General features: G+C 54.2%; 1 protein-coding gene across 2 annotated transcripts in view; it reads left to right on the top strand.

Annotated features, from left to right (window-relative positions):
* Positions 1-8,511: 8,511 nt before the first annotated feature.
* The window catches only part of G3BP1 (G3BP stress granule assembly factor 1), a 37,180-nt gene continuing 27,828 nt past the window's right edge, over positions 8,512-17,863 (top strand). For both annotated transcript variants that reach the window (XM_054037898.1, XM_054037897.1), the window contains exon 1: positions 8,512-8,601. The gene's annotated coding sequence lies outside the window, so the exon portion shown is untranslated. The remainder of the gene's footprint in view (positions 8,602-17,863) is intronic.

Genomic DNA, 17,863 nt, shown 5'->3' with positions numbered 1-17,863 from the left:
TCCCGGGGGCAGGCTGCTCGCCCGGCCGTGCACGCCTCCCCTTGTGCCGCGGGAGGGCGCGGTGCTCCCTGCGCTCCCGGCCCCGGCCCTGCCTGGCGAGCTCCGGGGCTCGCAAAGCGGTGTCATTATTGCCATGGGGGACAAATTGACCCCAGCCCTGGCTTTGCCTCCCCTCCCAGGCTCCATTACCCCCGCCCCTTTGTAGGATTAATATAATCCCCCATGGAGCTTTCTGGGGTGACACAATCGCCCTCTCCATTCCCCCCCCTGGCTGAACCCCCCCCCAGACAGAGGCTGAGAGCTCATATGAGCCCCCCTGCACAGTACCCCAGTGACACTCAGCCATCCCTATCGGACCCCAGGCTTTTAGGGGGTGTCTCAGGAGCATCCCCCCAGCATTTTCGGCCGTGCCAAAGCTGTGGACACCACGACAGGGACAGGGGGACCGCTGCCTTCTTAGCTGACGCCTTGGGGATTGAACTGGGGTTGAAAGTTGAAAGCATGGGCTGGAAGAGCTACAGAGCTGCCCTACACGGGGCTGTAACAGACCCATAGCTTCTGTGGCTAGCCTAGAAAGGGGGACCTGTAACACAGAGGAAGAATAGATGGGTCCTGCCCAGGCAGGCCATAAAGAAGATGGAGAGCCCCTGAAGTTTGGAGTCCTGCAGTTGTCCAGATTCACTTAAAGGGAGGTGTTATGTATTTATTTTAAAGTGATTGTTACTTTTTGGGTTGGAACAGCCCAGAGACTTGGGGAAGGCCCGTCACAGGCATGTCGCTGTGTTCCCATCGCGCTAAGGGGGCCCAATAATTGCTAATGTGCATCATGGGCTTGCCAGGAGTACTACCCCGCACCCAAACGGTGCAAGCCTCACAGGCTATACTCTGCCAAGCTAGTTCAAGGGGAGTGTCCATCCAGCTGGCGCTCCCCTAAACATCCTGCTGCCTGGACATCGCTGTCACACAGCGCCTTTCTGTTCCCAGGTTTTGGGCAGGCTCAGGGCACGGTTGACCCACCATTTGTTACACAAAAGCTGTGTCTACACCAGAGAATAGAACTGCTCCTAAGGGACTCTCTGACGAGGAACTGGTTTAAGTGCAGCTGGCTGGCCTGCTGCATTCACATAGGTCACGCTGCATTGTGCCTCGACCCTGCCCACCCACACTAGCGCTGTTCTAAACCATTCCAAGTTGCGGTGACTTCTGTGTATCCATCCCACAGTTCCTGTTCCTGGAGCGGCTTCTAGAAATGGTGGATTCTGCGAGATTTTGCAATGCCGCCACTGCACCAGAGGGCAGTAGCCAGAAACTCTACATGGAGGTTAACTGAATAGGGAGGACAAATCAAAAAGTGCGGGGCAAGGATTGAGATCAGAAGTTACTTGCTACTGAGAGAGAAAAGGTAATTGTGGGAGGACTGGAGTTCTCTGTTCATGCTGGGATTAAACTGGTTTAGAGTGAGCTGCCCAGCATTTAGACCTGCTGAAAGCAAATTTAACCCAAGCTATATTTGGCATGATGCACGTGCGCTATTTGGAGCACTTTCGTGGAGGACCCAATGTTTCATTAAAAAGAAGAACAGGAATGCTTGTGGCACCTTAGAGACTAACAAATTTATTAGAGCATAAGCTTTCGTGGACTACAGCCCACTTCTTCGGATGCATATAGAATGGAACATATATTGAGGAGATATATATACACACATACAGAGAGCATAAACAGGTGGGAGTTGTCTTACCAACTCTGAGAGGCCAATTAATTAAGAGAAAAAAAACTTTTGAAGTGTGTATATATATCTCCTCAATATATGTTCCATTCTATATGCATCCGAAGAAGTGGGCTGTAGTCCACGAAAGCTTATGCTCTAATAAATGTGTTAGTCTCTAAGGTGCCACAAGCACTCCTGTTCTTCTTTTTGCGGCTACAGACTAACACGGCTGTTACTCTGAAACCTGCCAGTGTTTCATTAGGAACCAAATGGATTTTAGGCTGGTAAATTTCTCTAGCATAGGTGAGACCCAAATGTAACCCCACACACTTACATTTTTCCTCCCTTTTCTACAGAGCTGTGACTGGGACAGTAAATCAGGGTTTGAACAATTTAGGATGAAGGGTGATTTTTTTTTTTTTTAGAGTAGCAGCCGTGTTAGTCTGTATCCGCAAAAAGAACAGGAGTACTTGTGGCACCTTAGAGACTAACACATTTATTTGAGCATAAGCGTCCGAAGAAGTGGGCTATAGCCCACGAAAGCTTATGCTCAAATAAATGTGTTAGTCTCTAAGGTGCCACAAGTACTCCTGTTCTTTTTTTTTTTTTAAATAATGAAAGAGTTTTCACTCCTGATTAGGAAATGGATTAAAGCTGATGTCAAGAGCAGATGCTGAGAATCTGATTGGGTTTGGGGAAAGGAGACTTTCTCCCAGCTGAACTTGCTGACAAACTGCTCCATAAGAATGTGTGTGAGAGAGAGCAATAGAAGTACCTGCTAAAAGAAAAGAGATTTAAAAGGAGGGTGGGGGCGTTAAAGAAAGAAGTTGGTGAAACAATTGGGAAAGTTCTGAATCAATGGTGGATACTTAACAGCTGTTGGGAAATTCCACCATCCTTAGTACAGAGCCACATGCACCCTGGAGATTAAAGTGGTAGTCCTCAGCATTGGAATAGAAAGGGTGTTGGTGGCCGGGAGAAGGTCTCACTGGTGGGGAGATAAGTGAGGATTAGCTGCCTAATGGGCTGGAGGGAGCTGGCTTGGCTTGGTTGCTTCAGGAAATCAGTTGTAAGAGGTTATTAAACTGTATAGGAGCAGAACCCTGACCAGCATGGGGTAGAGCATTGAGTGAAAGCCGGATAGGTGCTCTGGTTTTTCTGCTTTAGAATAGGTCAGGTGAAATGACAGACAAAAATCCAGCTGGGAACACTGGAATTGCAAGTACATCTCTACCCTGATATAAGGTGACCCGATATAACACGAATTCGGCTAGAACGCGGTAAAGCAGTGCTCCGGGGGTGGGGCGGGGCTGTGCACTCCAGCAGATCAAAGCAAGTTTGATATAACACGGTTTCACCTATAACCTGGTAAGATTTTTTGGCTTCTGAGGACAGCGTTATATCAGGGTAGAGGTGTATCTCCCAAGCTCTGGCTAGCGAGCTGGTGGTTCCTGTCTTTGGCCCCCATCCCAATGCACTGCATTAAACTAATCTTTTGAAGAAATGGAGTGAAAGAAATCTGCATTGTAAATTGGAGAGTAGGGGGTGATGGGAAGGAGGTGCTGCACAGTGGGACTGAGAGGCATGGGCAGTGGTGTAGAGATTCCAGGATAATCGGTGTTGAAAGTGTGACAGATCAGGATTGAGATGCATTGGTCGAGCTGTCTGAGGAGCCCAGGACTGGAATAGAAAGGGGCGTGGCAGGTTGGATTAGATGAACTGGCTGAGCCGTGCATGGGGAGCTGAGGACTGGAATAGCAGGCCTGCTGCAGGGCAGGAATGAGGTGCGTTGGCAGAGCTGTGTGGGACCAGACAGGAAGTGCACTGTGTAGGAGGGAGTTACAGGCAGCAACTGACCACTGTGTACCTGGCTCACCCCTCCCTTGTAAGAGCACCAAGCTTCAGTTGGATAAATAATCTGAATGGGGAGCATCTCCTGCAGGCCCTTGGCCAGAGCAAGCTAAGTTGCTTCTTAAAGCAATTGTTCTTTGAATCAAGCTTAACAGCAGGCTCCAGTTGCCAGTCATGACTCTCACTGAATTAGCTGGACATGGGCCCACCTCAAGGGAGGTAGGGTGGAAGGTGATACCAGCCTTGAGGCCCAGTAGCACAGGGGTCAGGACGGATGTCATTTCACTGCACATGGAAATGTCGTCTTGTTTCACGGCTGTAAAAGTAGGTGCTGATGTGATCGTTTTTATAAGAACGGGGGTTATGCGAGAGACCACGCTGCTGCACTGTGCTGTGTGCCTCTCTGAATCTGTATCACAAGGGTCCCAACTGTGGGGCTGGGAGAGGGGTTATTTTACACGGCTGTCCCTTGGCTTGTATTAAACTCTGCAAAGGCCTTGCTACTGATTTATGAGCTGGCAGCTTGCAATGTGGCTCAGGATATAAATAGCAAAAAAAAAAAAAAAAAAAAAGAGGGGGGAATATTAATGCTGAGGATGGCATAATGCCAACTGTAAATCTCCGTACAAGAGAAGAGGGGAAGAGGCTTACACAATGGCTTCTTAAAAGACTGCCCCTAGGGGAACAAGAGGCATTAAGTCCCTGCTATAGGGTCAGATGTTACCCTCGCTCTGACAACACCTTTGATTTAGCTGGTTTGCACAGGATGTAGGTGAAGGGAAATTTTGGTCCTTTGGAAGAAGAGTCAATTTGGTCCGAGCAATTGTCCGCCCCCTGTCCACCACCTCCACAGACTTGCTGAGGTACAGCAAAAACAAACACATGCTTTAGGAAACTGACCTCAAGCACTGACGACTTTTACTTCGTTAAAGTAGGGATGTGGTATGAAAGCTGCTATTACCTTATGGGGCTCTTTAATCCTTTCAAGTGACGGAATGCAATGCGACTTGGATTTTATGTGATGGATCAGTAACTGGGCATCTCTTTCCACTTGGACAGTGATCTTTTTAGGGTAGAGAACTGAAAAGGCAATGCAAAAAACCTCAACTCCAGGCTCATTTTGGTGACTTGTTTGTTATCAAAACTCTAAGAGCAAGTTTCTGGTGGATTGATTTCTCTATTTATTTCGGTAAGAAATTGTGAAAGAAGAACGCTAATGCACAAACAGGTGAACTAAGTTATTTGTCTTCTCATCCAGGTGCTCCTGCACTCAACTCCGTTTGAGGTGAGCATAGATATCCAGTCTGTGCTTTTCTCACTGATCATAGCGGGTGACCTTTACTGATCTGATATCCAAGCGGACTTGTCACTTGGGATGTTTGCTGGGAAATTCCCAGGATGGAGTTTGGTGTCTAATGGGAATGGTTTTTATCATATTCCTATGCTGAAAATTCTTAAGAGCAGGCCCTTCACTTTCCCAGTGGGTTAAGGGAGCAGTGACGTTTGAGCACACCTGCCTCACAAGCTGGTAGGGCTTGGTAAACCCAGGGAGCCCTGGGTCAGAACCTTTTAGAGGATGCAGTATCAGCCCCAAGGGCGATGGCACTACTGAACCGTGATACTGAATTACATGTTGTGGCAGCCCCAAGGAAATAAATGGGAATGGAGATGATTTAGTGCTTTGCACAAAGTGGAGCAGCAACAGGACTCTTCCAGGGAGACTGGGATGGTGGGGAAAAAGCACTGCGATACCATGATAATGAGTGCAGCACACGTGCCTAGATGAAGACAGGTGGCAACACCTGTGTGGGCCATACTGTGGTATGGAGACCGTGCGAGGCCTGGGCCTAGTGGGAGGCTGGCCGTGCAGGGGTCCGGAGGCTGGATGTGGCGGGGTCAGCGGGTGACTGGGCCGTGCAGGGGTCCGGAGGCTGAGCGAGGCAGGGTCAGCGGGTGACTGGGCTGTGCTGGATCTGGAGGCTGAGGGAGGCCGGGGCCCAGCGGGAGGCTGGCCATGCAGGGATCCGGAAGCTGGACGTGGCGGGGTCGGCGGGTTCTCGGCGTGCAGGGGGCCGGAGGCTGGACGTGGCGGGGTCGGCGGGTGACGGGGCCATGCAGGGATCCGGAGGCTGGACGCGGCGGGGTCGGCGGGTGACTGGGCCATGCAGGGGTGCGGAGGCTGGACGCGGCGGGGTCGGCGGGTGACTGGGCCATGCAGGGGGCCGGGGGCTGGACGCGGCGGGGTCGGCGGGTGACGGGGCCGTGCAGGGGGCCGGGGGCTGGACGTGGCGGGGTCGGCGGGTGACGGGGCCGTGCGGGGGGCCGGGGGCTGGACGTGGCGGGGTCGGCGGGTGACGGGGCCGTGCGGGGGGCCGGGGGCTGGACGCGGCGGGTGACGGGGCCGTGCGGGGGGCCGGGGGCTGGACGCGGCGGGGTCGGCGGGTGACGGGGCCGTGCGGGGGGCCGGGGGCTGGACGCGGCGGGGTCGGCGGGTGACGGGGCCGTGCGGGGGGCCGGGGGCTGGCCGCGGCGGGGTCGGCGGGTGACGGGGCCGTGCGGGGGGCCGGGGGCTGGCCGCGGCGGGGTCGGCGGGTGACGGGGCCGTGCGGGGGGCCGGGGGCTGGCCGCGGCGGGGTCGGCGGGTGACGGGGCCGTGCGGGGGGCCGGGGGCTGGCCGTGGCGGGGTCGGCGGGTGACGGGGCCGTGCGGGGGGCCGGGGGCTGGACGCGGCGGGTGACGGGGCCGTGCGGGGGGCCGGGGGCTGGACGCGGCGGGTGACGGGGCCGTGCGGGGGGCCGGGGGCTGGCCGCGGCGGGGTCGGCGGGTGACGGGGCCGTGCGGGGGGCCGGGGGCTGGCCGTGGCGGGGTCGGCGGGTGACGGGGCCGTGCGGGGGGCCGGGGGCTGGACGCGGCGGGTGACGGGGCCGTGCGGGGGGCCGGGGGCTGGCCGCGGCGGGGTCGGCGGGTGACGGGGCCGTGCGGGGGGCCGGGGGCTGGCCGCGGCGGGGTCGGCGGGTGACGGGGCCGTGCGGGGGGCCGGGGGCTGGACGTGGCGGGGTCGGCGGGTGACGGGGCCGTGCGGGGGGCCGGGGGCTGGACGCGGCGGGTGACGGGGCCGTGCGGGGGGCCGGGGGCTGGACGCGGCGGGGTCGGCGGGTGACGGGGCCGTGCGGGGGGCCGGGGGCTGGACGTGGCGGGATCGGCGGGTGACGGGGCCGTGCGGGGGGCCGGGGGCTGGACGTGGCGGGTGACGGGGCCGTGCGGGGGGCCGGGGGCTGGACGTGGCGGGGTCGGCGGGTGACGGGGCCGTGCGGGGGGCCGGGGGCTGGACGTGGCGGGTGACGGGGCCGTGCGGGGGGCCGGGGGCTGGACGTGGCGGGGTCGGCGGGTGACGGGGCCGTGCGGGGGGCCGGGGGCTGGCCGTGGCGGGGTCGGCGGGTGACGGGGCCGTGCGGGGGGCCGGGGGCTGGACGTGGCGGGGTCGGCGGGTGACGGGGCCGTGCGGGGGGCCGGGGGCTGGACGTGGCGGGGTCGGCGGGTGACGGGGCCGTGCGGGGGGCCGGGGGCTGGACGTGGCGGGGTCGGCGGGTGACGGGGCCGTGCGGGGGGCCGGGGGCTGGACGTGGCGGGTGACGGGGCCGTGCGGGGGGCCGGGGGCTGGCCGTGGCGGGGTCGGCGGGTGACGGGGCCGTGCGGGGGGCCGGGGGCTGGACGTGGCGGGGTCGGCGGGTGACGGGGCCGTGCGGGGGGCCGGGGGCTGGCCGTGGCGGGGTCGGCGGGTGACGGGGCCGTGCGGGGGGCCGGGGGCTGGCCGTGGCGGGGTCGGCGGGTGACGGGGCCGTGCGGGGGGCCGGGGGCTGGACGCGGCGGGGTCGGCGGGTGACGGGGCCGTGCGGGGGGCCGGGGGCTGGACGTGGCGGGTGACGGGGCCGTGCGGGGGGCCGGGGGCTGGACGCGGCGGGGTCGGCGGGTGACGGGGCCGTGCGGGGGGCCGGGGGCTGGACGTGGCGGGTGACGGGGCCGTGCGGGGGGCCGGGGGCTGGACGTGGCGGGGTCGGCGGGTGACGGGGCCGTGCGGGGGGCCGGGGGCTGGACGTGGCGGGTGACGGGGCCGTGCGGGGGGCCGGGGGCTGGACGTGGCGGGGTCGGCGGGTGACGGGGCCGTGCGGGGGGCCGGGGGCTGGACGTGGCGGGGTCGGCGGGTGACGGGGCCGTGCGGGGGGCCGTGCAGACCCCTGGCTGTGTAGAGGGTCCCCTGGAGCCAAGGGGGCAGGGGCCACTGGCCTGGGCTGCTGGCGCCCAGGAGGCTGGGGGAGGCCTGGGCCCTGGTGCTGCGGGCTGGGATAGCCGTGGCGGGCTCAGTGGGCTTGCAGCAGCCTGGGGCGGGATGGGGAGCAGGCGGCCCTTCCCTCCAGCAGGGGGGCGCTGTCTGCTGGCTGGGGAAGGGCAGCCCCTTTCTTAGTCGTGCGTTTCCCTTTAAGAGGCTCTGGTCTCCGGCCTGTCAGTCACGCCCAGTCGTGCTGCCTAATTGGTTATCGCGCTCAGTGCCGGATTGAGTGCCGCCCCTATCTAAAACGGGGTTTACCTTGCTAGATTTCAAGGACGCCGCTGTACGGCTCAACCACGCTACTAGGGCATCCGAGTCCCCGCCTCCTCCAACTCTCACCTAATAGCGAGAGGTGCGTCGCCTCATTGGCCAGCGGGGGAGTCGGTTGAGCTTTGTCCCACCTCTCTGGCTGAAACTACAACGTCTGTTGGCTGGTACTTACGTCGCTCACATTAACGGCCGCCTGCCTCAAGGCAGTGGGATAGGGTGGGCTGGCTGCCACTCAAACAAGCACCGCCCTTTTTTCGCAGCACTGGCCAAACGGCGTCCGAGCAGGGAAGTGCGGCGCTCAGTGATTGGCTGGCGGGTTGCGGCGAGGTTAGGCTGCGCGCCGGATATATGCAGCCGGCGGGTGAGCACGCCGTTGCGTGAGGTCTTTCCATTCCCCGGCCGGCCTGTAGCGAAGCCTCCTGCTCCAGTCCCGCTCCGTCCGCAGGTAATGGGGGAGGGGCCCGGCCGCGGCCTCTCCTTCGGGCTGCCGGGAGGGGGGCGGCTGCGCTCCCTCCCGCTCCCGGCGTCACCGACACGCGCGGGCCGGGCTCGCCCAGGCCGGCTGAGCCGCGGGGGCCGGAGCTTCTTCGCGGGACGGGCAACAAATAGGGCGGGAGGAACCTGGTGTTCTCTCCCCCCAGGCCCGGCAAGGTGTGGGGCGGTCTGTGCCCCGTGGGGAGCTCCAACGGCGGGGGCCCGGGGCTGTAAGTCACCGGGGGGGGGGTCGGGGGTGTGTGTGAGAACGGGGGGGGGGCTGTAAGTCACCGGGGGGGGGGTCGGGGGTGTGTGTGAGAACGGGGGGGGGGCTGTAAGTCACCGGGGGGGGGGGTCGGGGGTGTGTGTGAGAACGGGGGGGCGGGGCTGTAAGTCACTGGGGGGGGTCGGGGTGGTGTGTGTGAGAACGGGGGGGCGGGGCTGTAAGTCACTGGGGGGGGTCGGGGTGGTGTATGTGGGAACGGGGGGGCGGGGCTGTAAGTCACTGGGGGGGGTCGGGGTGGTGTATGTGGGAACGGGGGGGCGGGGTTGTAAGTCACTGGGGGGGGTTGGGGTGGTGTGTGTGAGAACGGGGGGGGGCTGTAAGTCACTGGGGGGTCGGGGTGGTGTGTGTGAGAACGGGGGGGGGCTGTAAGTCACTGGGGGGTCGGGGTGGTGTATGTGGGAACGGGGGGGGGCTGTAAGTCACTGGGGGGGGTCGGGGTGGTGTATGTGGGAACGGGGGCGCGGGGCTGTAAGTCACTGGGGGGGTCGGGGTGGTGTATGTGGGAACGGGGGGGGGCTGTAAGTCACTGGGGGGGGTCGGGGTGGTGTATGTGGGAACGGGGGGGCGGGGCTGTAAGTCACGGGGGGGGGTCGGGGTGGTGTATGTGGGAACGGGGGGGCGGGGCTGTAAGTCACTGGGGGGGGGTTGGGGTGGTGTGTGTGAGAACGGGGGGGGCTGTAAGTCACTGGGGGGTCGGGGTGGTGTGTGTGGGAACGGGGGGGCGGGGCTGTAAGTCACTGGGGGGGGTCGGGGTGGTGTGTGTGGGAACGGGGGGGCGGGGCTGTAAGTCACTGGGGGGGGTCGGGGTGGTGTATGTGGGAACGGGGGGGCGGGGCTGTAAGTCACTGGGGGGGGTCGGGGTGGTGTATGTGGGAACGGGGGGGCGGGGCTGTAAGTCACTGGGGGGGGTCGGGGTGGTGTATGTGGGAACGGGGGGGCGGGGCTGTAAGTCACTGGGGGGTCGGGGTGGTGTATGTGGGAACGGAGGGGGCGGGGCTGTAAGTCACCGGGGGGGGGGTCGGGGTGGTGTATGTGGGAACGGGGGGGGGGCGCGCGGGGCTGTAAGTCACCGGGGGGGGTCGATGTGGTGACTGTGGGAACGGTGTGGGGCGCGGGGCTGTAAGTCACGGGGGGTGTCGATGTGGTGACTGGGAACGGTGTGGGGCGCGGGGCTATAGGTCACGGGGGGGGGTGTCTATGGGAACGGCGGGGCTGTAATTCACTCAGGGAGGAGGACGGTGGGGGGCCGGGGCTCCCACAGCTTCCTGACCTGCAGGGTTCAGAGTGCCCCATGCACACAGGCCGGAGAAGGGGGCTGCCTGCGCTGTCTGTGGGGACAGTAAACCCCGAGCAGTTTGGGCTAGAACCGCAAAACCGTTTCACGAAGCGGTTCCTTTGCTTTGAAAGCCCTTGTGTGTTTGGCATCCTGGATGTGAGCAGAACCTGCCTCTCGCCCTACGGAAAGGAGTGACGCTGTAGAAATGAGTAACCGTTGTTGGAACCGTGGATAATAGTGTTCTCGCTGAAAGCAAACATTTAAAAGGGGGAGGGGGAGTTCAGAGGAGGGACCCAAACAGAAGAGAACGAAACTTCATTGTGTGAGGCTGGATACAAAGCTGCAAGCTTTGTTCTGTGCTTTACATAGCCTGTGTTTTCTATCAAATATGGAAAATGCCCACATGAGGTAGCTAGGCTGCAGAGTTTCTTCCTGGGTTAAGGTGGCATGGAAAAATACCCACCCGTGGAGAGGATAATACTTGGCATTTGTGTAGCCTTAGTCACCTGTAAATCTCTGCATCATACAAAAGAGGATAAATTTCACCCCTCCTTTGCAGATGGGGTAACACTCTCCTCTCTGGCATTAAATGATTTATCCAAGGTCACACAGCAAGACAATGGTGGAGCTGGGATTAAATGCAGAACGGTGTATAGAATAGTGTGTCTGAAGAGTGCCCAGTCACTTGCGAGGCCCCAGACTGACTTGATTGTGAAAGCCCTACCTGCATTACTGTTCATCACTTTGGATGCCTTCCATAGAGTTCGTTTGTAGGATTGTACTTGGAATTACTGGTATGTGGATTTCAGAGTAGCAGCCGTGTTAGTCTGTATCCGCAAAAAGAAGAACAGGAGTACTTGTGGCACCTTAGAGACTAACAAATTTATTAGAGCATAAGCCATCTGAAGAAGTGGGCTGCAGTCCACGAAAGCTTATGCTCTAATAAATTTGTTAGTCTCTAAGGTGCCACAAGTACTCCTGTTCTTCTTTTTTGGTATGTGGATGTTATCTGTGTGGTGAGACATCTGCATTAAGCATTATGTATTCCATGTGAAGGAAGTGGCATCTTCCTATATGGATGTGAGGAGTGTTTGCTGCAAAAACAGCTATGTTTCCAGTCTGCTATTTTGTCAGGCCTATCCTTTCACAGACAAATGACCGCTTTAGGAAATGTAGAGGCTACCAAGCCCTGAACATTGTAACTTCTAGCTGGTATAAATAAAATCATTTGGAATGTATGTTAGGCCATTATGCACATCTTCTCAGCCGTGTTTCAGCTATTGAGGCTTACTTTCTCCTCTAGAAAATTGCATCTTCTGTACACTAAATCAGTCACTTCACTTATTCATGGGCAAAAGGGGTTAAGAAAACATGCTAGGTTCTCAAATAGGATTTCAGGGAAGATGAGAGTAGACTGCATATTTGCTGACAGACTTAGATTCTCAGATGTATATGGCAGTTGTTGACTGTGGTAGAATGTTCACACTTCACATCTTTCAGAAGATACTGTGCATTTCTCTGACTTGAAGTAAAATCCAGTCATGACTTGCAGCAAAATGTCTAAAGTGCAGCTGCTTGTTCTACCCAGTTACACCTGAATGTCCTATTAAGCTGCAAGTTTCCTTTAAGTAGTTGGATAACTAAAGAGCTGCCTGAAACAGAGCAATACTAGTGTGTGTGTGTGTGTGGGGGGGGGAATTCATACATCTATGTTCCCAGGTATCAGAGTGCTTTAAACCTTAAAATGTATCCCTCAGATTAATATGCCTTAAGAGCAATTTATAAATATCTTATAACATGTAAGCATGCAAAATATACCCATTTACTTATTTTCCTGTGTTAGAAGATGTTAGAAAATAATAGACTTCAAGTCTCTTGATTAAATCGGTTATCATAAGGACTTAGCTTAGTTGGAAGATGGGGAAACCTTCAGTGTCTGACTTGGCAAATTTACATTAAAACTTAATGTAACCAACTTGAAAGCTAGAAGATGTGGCAAGTATTTTCCCTTTCTTTGCTTCCATGTGTTCTTGACATGCCCAAACTCCCTGGCAAGACATAAATCATTTGGTAATCTTTTGTAGGTGCCCTAATGTGGAATGACATAGCAAAGAACCCTTTGCATACACCCTTTCATGGTCCTGGGCAGACACAAAAGCAGCAAAACTAATAAAGGTACAAAAATAGTGTCTTATCGTGTCTGTTAGTGATAAGAGGACATTTTTTTTTTTTTTTGTATAATAGCCAATTGAGGACTAGTGAACTATCTGTCCATTCTGCTGCAGCCATGGTATCACTTTAGATGGTGACTGGCAAGAATAGTAATGACACAAATTTAAACTTCATCTGTTTTTAAAATCTACTAAAATTTCTGAAAATTAATTTTAAAGTCCATTATTTGCCTAGGAACTGTAGTCATGATGTTCTTATCTGTTTGTTAAAGTACCAAACCAGGCTACAAGCGCTCTCAAGGGAAATAACTAAATTCACTTTAGTCTCAAACTTCCACAAAGGTTCCTAGAAATAATGTGAACTACTTTAAAGACTCACTGTTGAGTTTACCTCCTTTAGCTCAGTGTTATCAAACAGCATTCTTAAGGCTGAAATTTAGACCAAAAAACCTTTTCCTATTAACATTTCAGTTCATGCTGCAGAAAAACACCTCAATGGCTTTAGAACGTCACCTGCTGAAGATAGTTGAGAACTCTACTGAAAACGCATGCTAATTGAGGTTGTGCTTTCCCCTTGCACATTGTGTATACCAAATTATACACAGGAACACTGGTTAAAGAAAGTCCCAGTTTGAGAAACTAACCCTCAGGTTTGTTTTTTAAACTATAGGGATAGTTGTTTGGTTTTTGGCCTTTAACCTTGGTGACTTTGAGCAAGAGCTGCTGAAATTGACACATGACAGGCCCTGTTGGATGAGTTACGAAACACTTGTAAACTAACTGCTGCAGCTTTCCAATGACATAACCCAAGCCTTTTTCGCTGCGTATTTTTAAGTGACATGGCAGGTGGGAAGTTGAAGAGAAGTCAGAAGGTGGATTAAAATGGAGTAGTTCTCCGATCTTATGACAAGTGATGCTGCCTTGTGCATGTACGTGTCAGCTTCTGCGTTCCTTGCACTTCATCTTTGGTGTCATTTATGTAATAAGACTTTTTTCGCAAAGTATGGGCGTGTGTACAGTTATTGACATACATTTTAATTGACTGGTATTGAAAGTCTTTAGCATTGGATTAAAATATCAGTCAGAATTGTTTCAACTAAAGCTGCTGTGTTGGAAATGTCTCCAGCTGCCCTGACTAGGAAAAGAGAGGTCAGATATTAAACACAAACTATTAAATGAATGCGTCCGATACTACAGGAGGCATTCTCAAACTCTTCTGAATCATACCCCCCCGCCCCCCCAACTTTTAAAAATATTTTTGGAGCCACCCTCAATATCCTACACATTTGGAACAATATGCTTAAGATTACCCTTTAAAATCACCCTCTTAACTTTGGTCACTATCTTGTATCTTCGGTCATATCCCACACCACTTTGGTTCCAATTTAATTTATTAATGCTATTGTGCTAACTATTAGATGAAGGAAAAAACAGTGTTATGCACTGTGAAGTTACCCAGGGTACAATCTGAACTGATGAACAGCTGTCTCTACTCAGTTCTCCAACATGGGGAGCCTTTTACATTGCTTTGCTCTGAGAGCTACCACTCCTGGTCTGCCCAAACAGTCTCTAGCATATTACTCCCAGTTGTATTGTATGGGTGCTATAGCCAGCCCCTCATGAATTACACTGCAGAACAACACTAGGAAAGTCGAAGTCACACACTTCTGGGGAAAGTCTGGGTCTTGTACTATCTAGCTCTCTCCTGGACAATGCATACTCATGTAAAGTCTGTCATTTTATTAATAGAAAATGATCTGCACAAATCCAGTTATCCCAAATGGGGTTTCCTAAACATACTGTTTTAAATGAAACAAATTTAATAATTACAGATGGATAGATTTTAAGTGACTACAAGTAAAATGCAACTAATCCCTAACTTAACAAGCAAAGTGAATTCAAAGCAAAGGTCTCTCACTACATTTTTCAGTCTTACTGGCTGAATGTCTTTCAGTCAGAATCACTCCCCCATTCCAGTGCAGCTTCCTTGTTCCTCAGGTCTTGTCAATGCCGTGAATAGAGAGAGAAAGGAAGAGAGAATTTGGGGCATCTGCTCTCCCTTGTAGTTCTTTCTCTTCAAGAATCATCCCTAGCTGAGGTCCAGGAGACAATCTGTGATGAGAGCCCCAATCTGTTTTTGTCACAATGTAGATTTCTCTCCCCCTCCTACACCTTCTTTCCTGCCAAAGAACAGCCACTCAACCATGGGATGGTCCACCAGACTCCATTTGACACCTGACTGAGGTGTCGGCCACCCCCTGTCTCCGTGGAGCTGGCCCACGACTGCTCTCCAGACCTGGAACATGTCCCAGCAACATCACAGTAGAATTCCACAACACTTCACACAATGCTGCCATACACATCCCTCCAGGACAACAATGATCACTCTCTCAAATGATCTCACAAAGCACATCCTGCACAAAATTTATCATAATCTTGTAAAAGGGGTGAATATAGGGTACAGACTGTCACACACCCATTTCAAAACTTCTGGAATCCTGTTTTCAAATGGCAAAAACATTTTTTGCATGTCTAAAGTCATGCCAGCATTGAAGCGAGGACAAGAGCAAGATGCTCAGGATAACCTGCTTTTTTTTTAAAGTGTGCATGTTGCCTAACATACTAAAACGATTTTTCCATATGCTTGTCCAATGCTAATTTTGTCAATCTCTCATAGCATTCATACTTAACCCTAACATTTGTATTGCTACTTAGTTCCCTCTTAAAGTGAAATCTGAGGGGTTACTTGTGGTAACAATAAAACAGGACTGAAATAAGACCTGTCTATATTTAGAAGAAGCTGCAATGGCCCAATGAATCCAGATGGAAAAATTGTGGACCTAATGATGAATGATTTTTCTTCTCTTCATTGAGCCATTGAAGCTGCTCTTGCCTGTCAAAACAACTGGTTATTATGGCAATAGCCACTCTCACTTTGGTTGGTTGAGGGAACTGCAGAAAAGGTACAAACACTGAAAAAAGCTGACTTATAGGAGTATTGAAGTACTTAAATTAGCACATGGTACACAGGAAATATTGACTATCTTAATAAACTGATACCTCATGCTTCAAATATCTTGTGAACTGTCAGGACTAGAAACACTAGAGCAGGGGAGGCAAACTACGGCCTGCGTGCCAGATGTGGCCCATCAGGGCTTTCAGTTCAGCCTATGGAATTGCCAGCCCCATGGCGCAGCAGGGCTCAGGCAGGCTACCTGCCTGCCCAGGCCCTGCGCCGCTCCTGGAAGCGGCTGGCACCACGTCTCTGTGGCCCCTGGAGGCAGAGGGCTCAGTGCATTGCCCTTGCCTGCAGGCACCGCCCCCTGCAGCTCCCATTGGCCTGGAACGGGGATCCACAGTCAATGGGAGCTTTAGGGGTGGTACCCGCAGGTGAAGGCAGAGCATGGTGGAGCTACCTGTTCTGCCCCACCCCACCCCCAGGAGCCACTGCTGGACATGCTGGCCACTTCTGGGGTTTGGCATGGGGCCAGGGCAGGCAGGGAGCCTGCCTTAGTCCTGCTGCTTGCTGGTGCCACCCCGGAGCCACTCGAGGTAAGCAATGCTGGGTCGGAGTCTGCACCCCTAACCCCCTGCCCTGAGCCCCTGCTTCACCCCTCCTGCACCCCAACCCCTTGCCCTGAGCCCCTTCCTGCACACTGCACTCCCTAGCCTTACATTCATGGCCCTGCATGCAATTTCCCCACCCAGATGTTATACCCGACCAGGGCCGGCTCTGGCTTTTTTGCTGCCCCAAGCAAAACAAAAAACAAAGCTGCGGCACGGCCGGAGTGGCAAAGCAGGGGGCGGAGCCAGGGTGCAGGGGGACTCCCTGCGCTGCAGATGTGCCCCAGATAGCGGGGGGAGGGGAAGGGAGCGGGGGGGAGAGAGAGACTGGGAGTGGCCAGGGCTTCAGTGGAGCGCTCGCCACGCGGCCCTCACCGCTGCGCTGCCTGCTGGGAGGGGGGCCGCTGCGGGCGGGGAAGGATGTGGGCTGCCCTGCTGGTCTTGCTGGCTGGGGCAGACAGAGTGCACAGCCCGCTCCCAGCAGGGTGTTCCCCCTCCTCCGCGCTGCCGCCTGCTAGAGGGCGGCTGGGGCGGCGAACCCGGGAAAAAAAAAAAAAAAAAAGGCCATGCCGCCCCTTAGAATCTGCCTCTCCAAGCACAAGCTTGCTCGTCTGGTGCCTGGAGCCGGCCCTGCACCTGACTGTCTTATTAAACTGCAAGTTTACTTTAAGTAAGCTTTAGTTTGCCCACCCCTGCACTAGAGAATCAATACAAGTGGTTTTAGGATCAGTAAACTTCTGCAGGCACTGGTCCAGTACCACAGATCAGAAGTTTCCTATGCCTGAACTAGGACCAGCATTTTGGGTGGGGGGGATGGGAGAGGGCATTGTGTCCTAGGATTTTACAAAACCTAATGGTAATTGAAATGTCTATGAATGTTCTGAAGCTATGCATTTCTGTGCATTTAGAAGGCAAGTAGGGTTGGAGATCTGTTTTCATGTTGAGTTTACAGGCAGATGTGCCAGTAAAAACAAACAAACATTACCCAGTAGTGTTTGCAACATGTGGTACAATCTTGTGCTAGTAGCAGGAGAACCTGAAAGTGAAACTGCTTAGTCCATGGTACACCTCATTTTGGACAAAAAGTACTCCTGGGAGAATTTGCCTAAAAATTCTGCATACAGTATTTTAAAATTCTACATATTTTATATATCAAAATAACACAGAATAATGGGGCTCCCGCTGCCAGGCAGGAGTACTGGGGAAAAAAATAAAATTCTGCAGGAAACATTAATTCTGTGCAAATTATGCATTACGCAGTGGTGCAGGATTCCAGCAGGAGTTTAAAAAAACAAATAAATGGTGAAATAAATTGGGTCTGAATTTTTTTGTCTAGAATGTAAGTAAAATCAAAACCATCTTCTCTATACCAAGCACTTAATTTTTAACTCGCATGGTGTCCCTTTATTTGACCCCCTTGTATCCAGATCTGCAAGGGTAAATTTTAAAACTTATTACCTTCTGGTGAAAATACTAAATAGATTTGTTCTTTTTTGAGACTGGTTCTTGTGTTCACCTGCTGAGTGATGCTTCTTGTTGACTCCAGCAATATAGGGAAGCTAGCTTCCAACCTATTGTATATTCTTCTGAAAAAGTGAAGAACTCTGTGTAGGTTAGTCCTTGTTCTTTCACTGAAATATTATAACCCCCCAATACCCCTAGTATCTCCAGCAGCACTGTATAGCAATGTGGTGTTTGGGCCAGGGTATGAAAAACTTACTAGATGCCTATTAGGCAGAGAACATTATGAAATGTCATGAGGAAGCTCAGTCAGTGGGGTCCAAGGGCAACATCTTAATGAGAAACCTTGAGCCCTGCTATCCTCAGGTGCTGATAATAGGAGAAAGTTGGGATTTCTACCAAGTTTCTCTCCCTGAGCCCTACTTATGTGGGACTACTTCTTTAATATCTGCCTTTAGCTAGTAGGTGTGGTGCT

This window comes from Malaclemys terrapin, chromosome 8, assembly GCF_027887155.1.
Source record: "Malaclemys terrapin pileata isolate rMalTer1 chromosome 8, rMalTer1.hap1, whole genome shotgun sequence".
NCBI lineage: Eukaryota > Metazoa > Chordata > Testudines > Emydidae > Malaclemys > Malaclemys terrapin.
The sequence above is the reverse complement of the archived record's forward strand: the minus strand, read 5'-3'. Positions and strand labels throughout refer to the sequence as shown.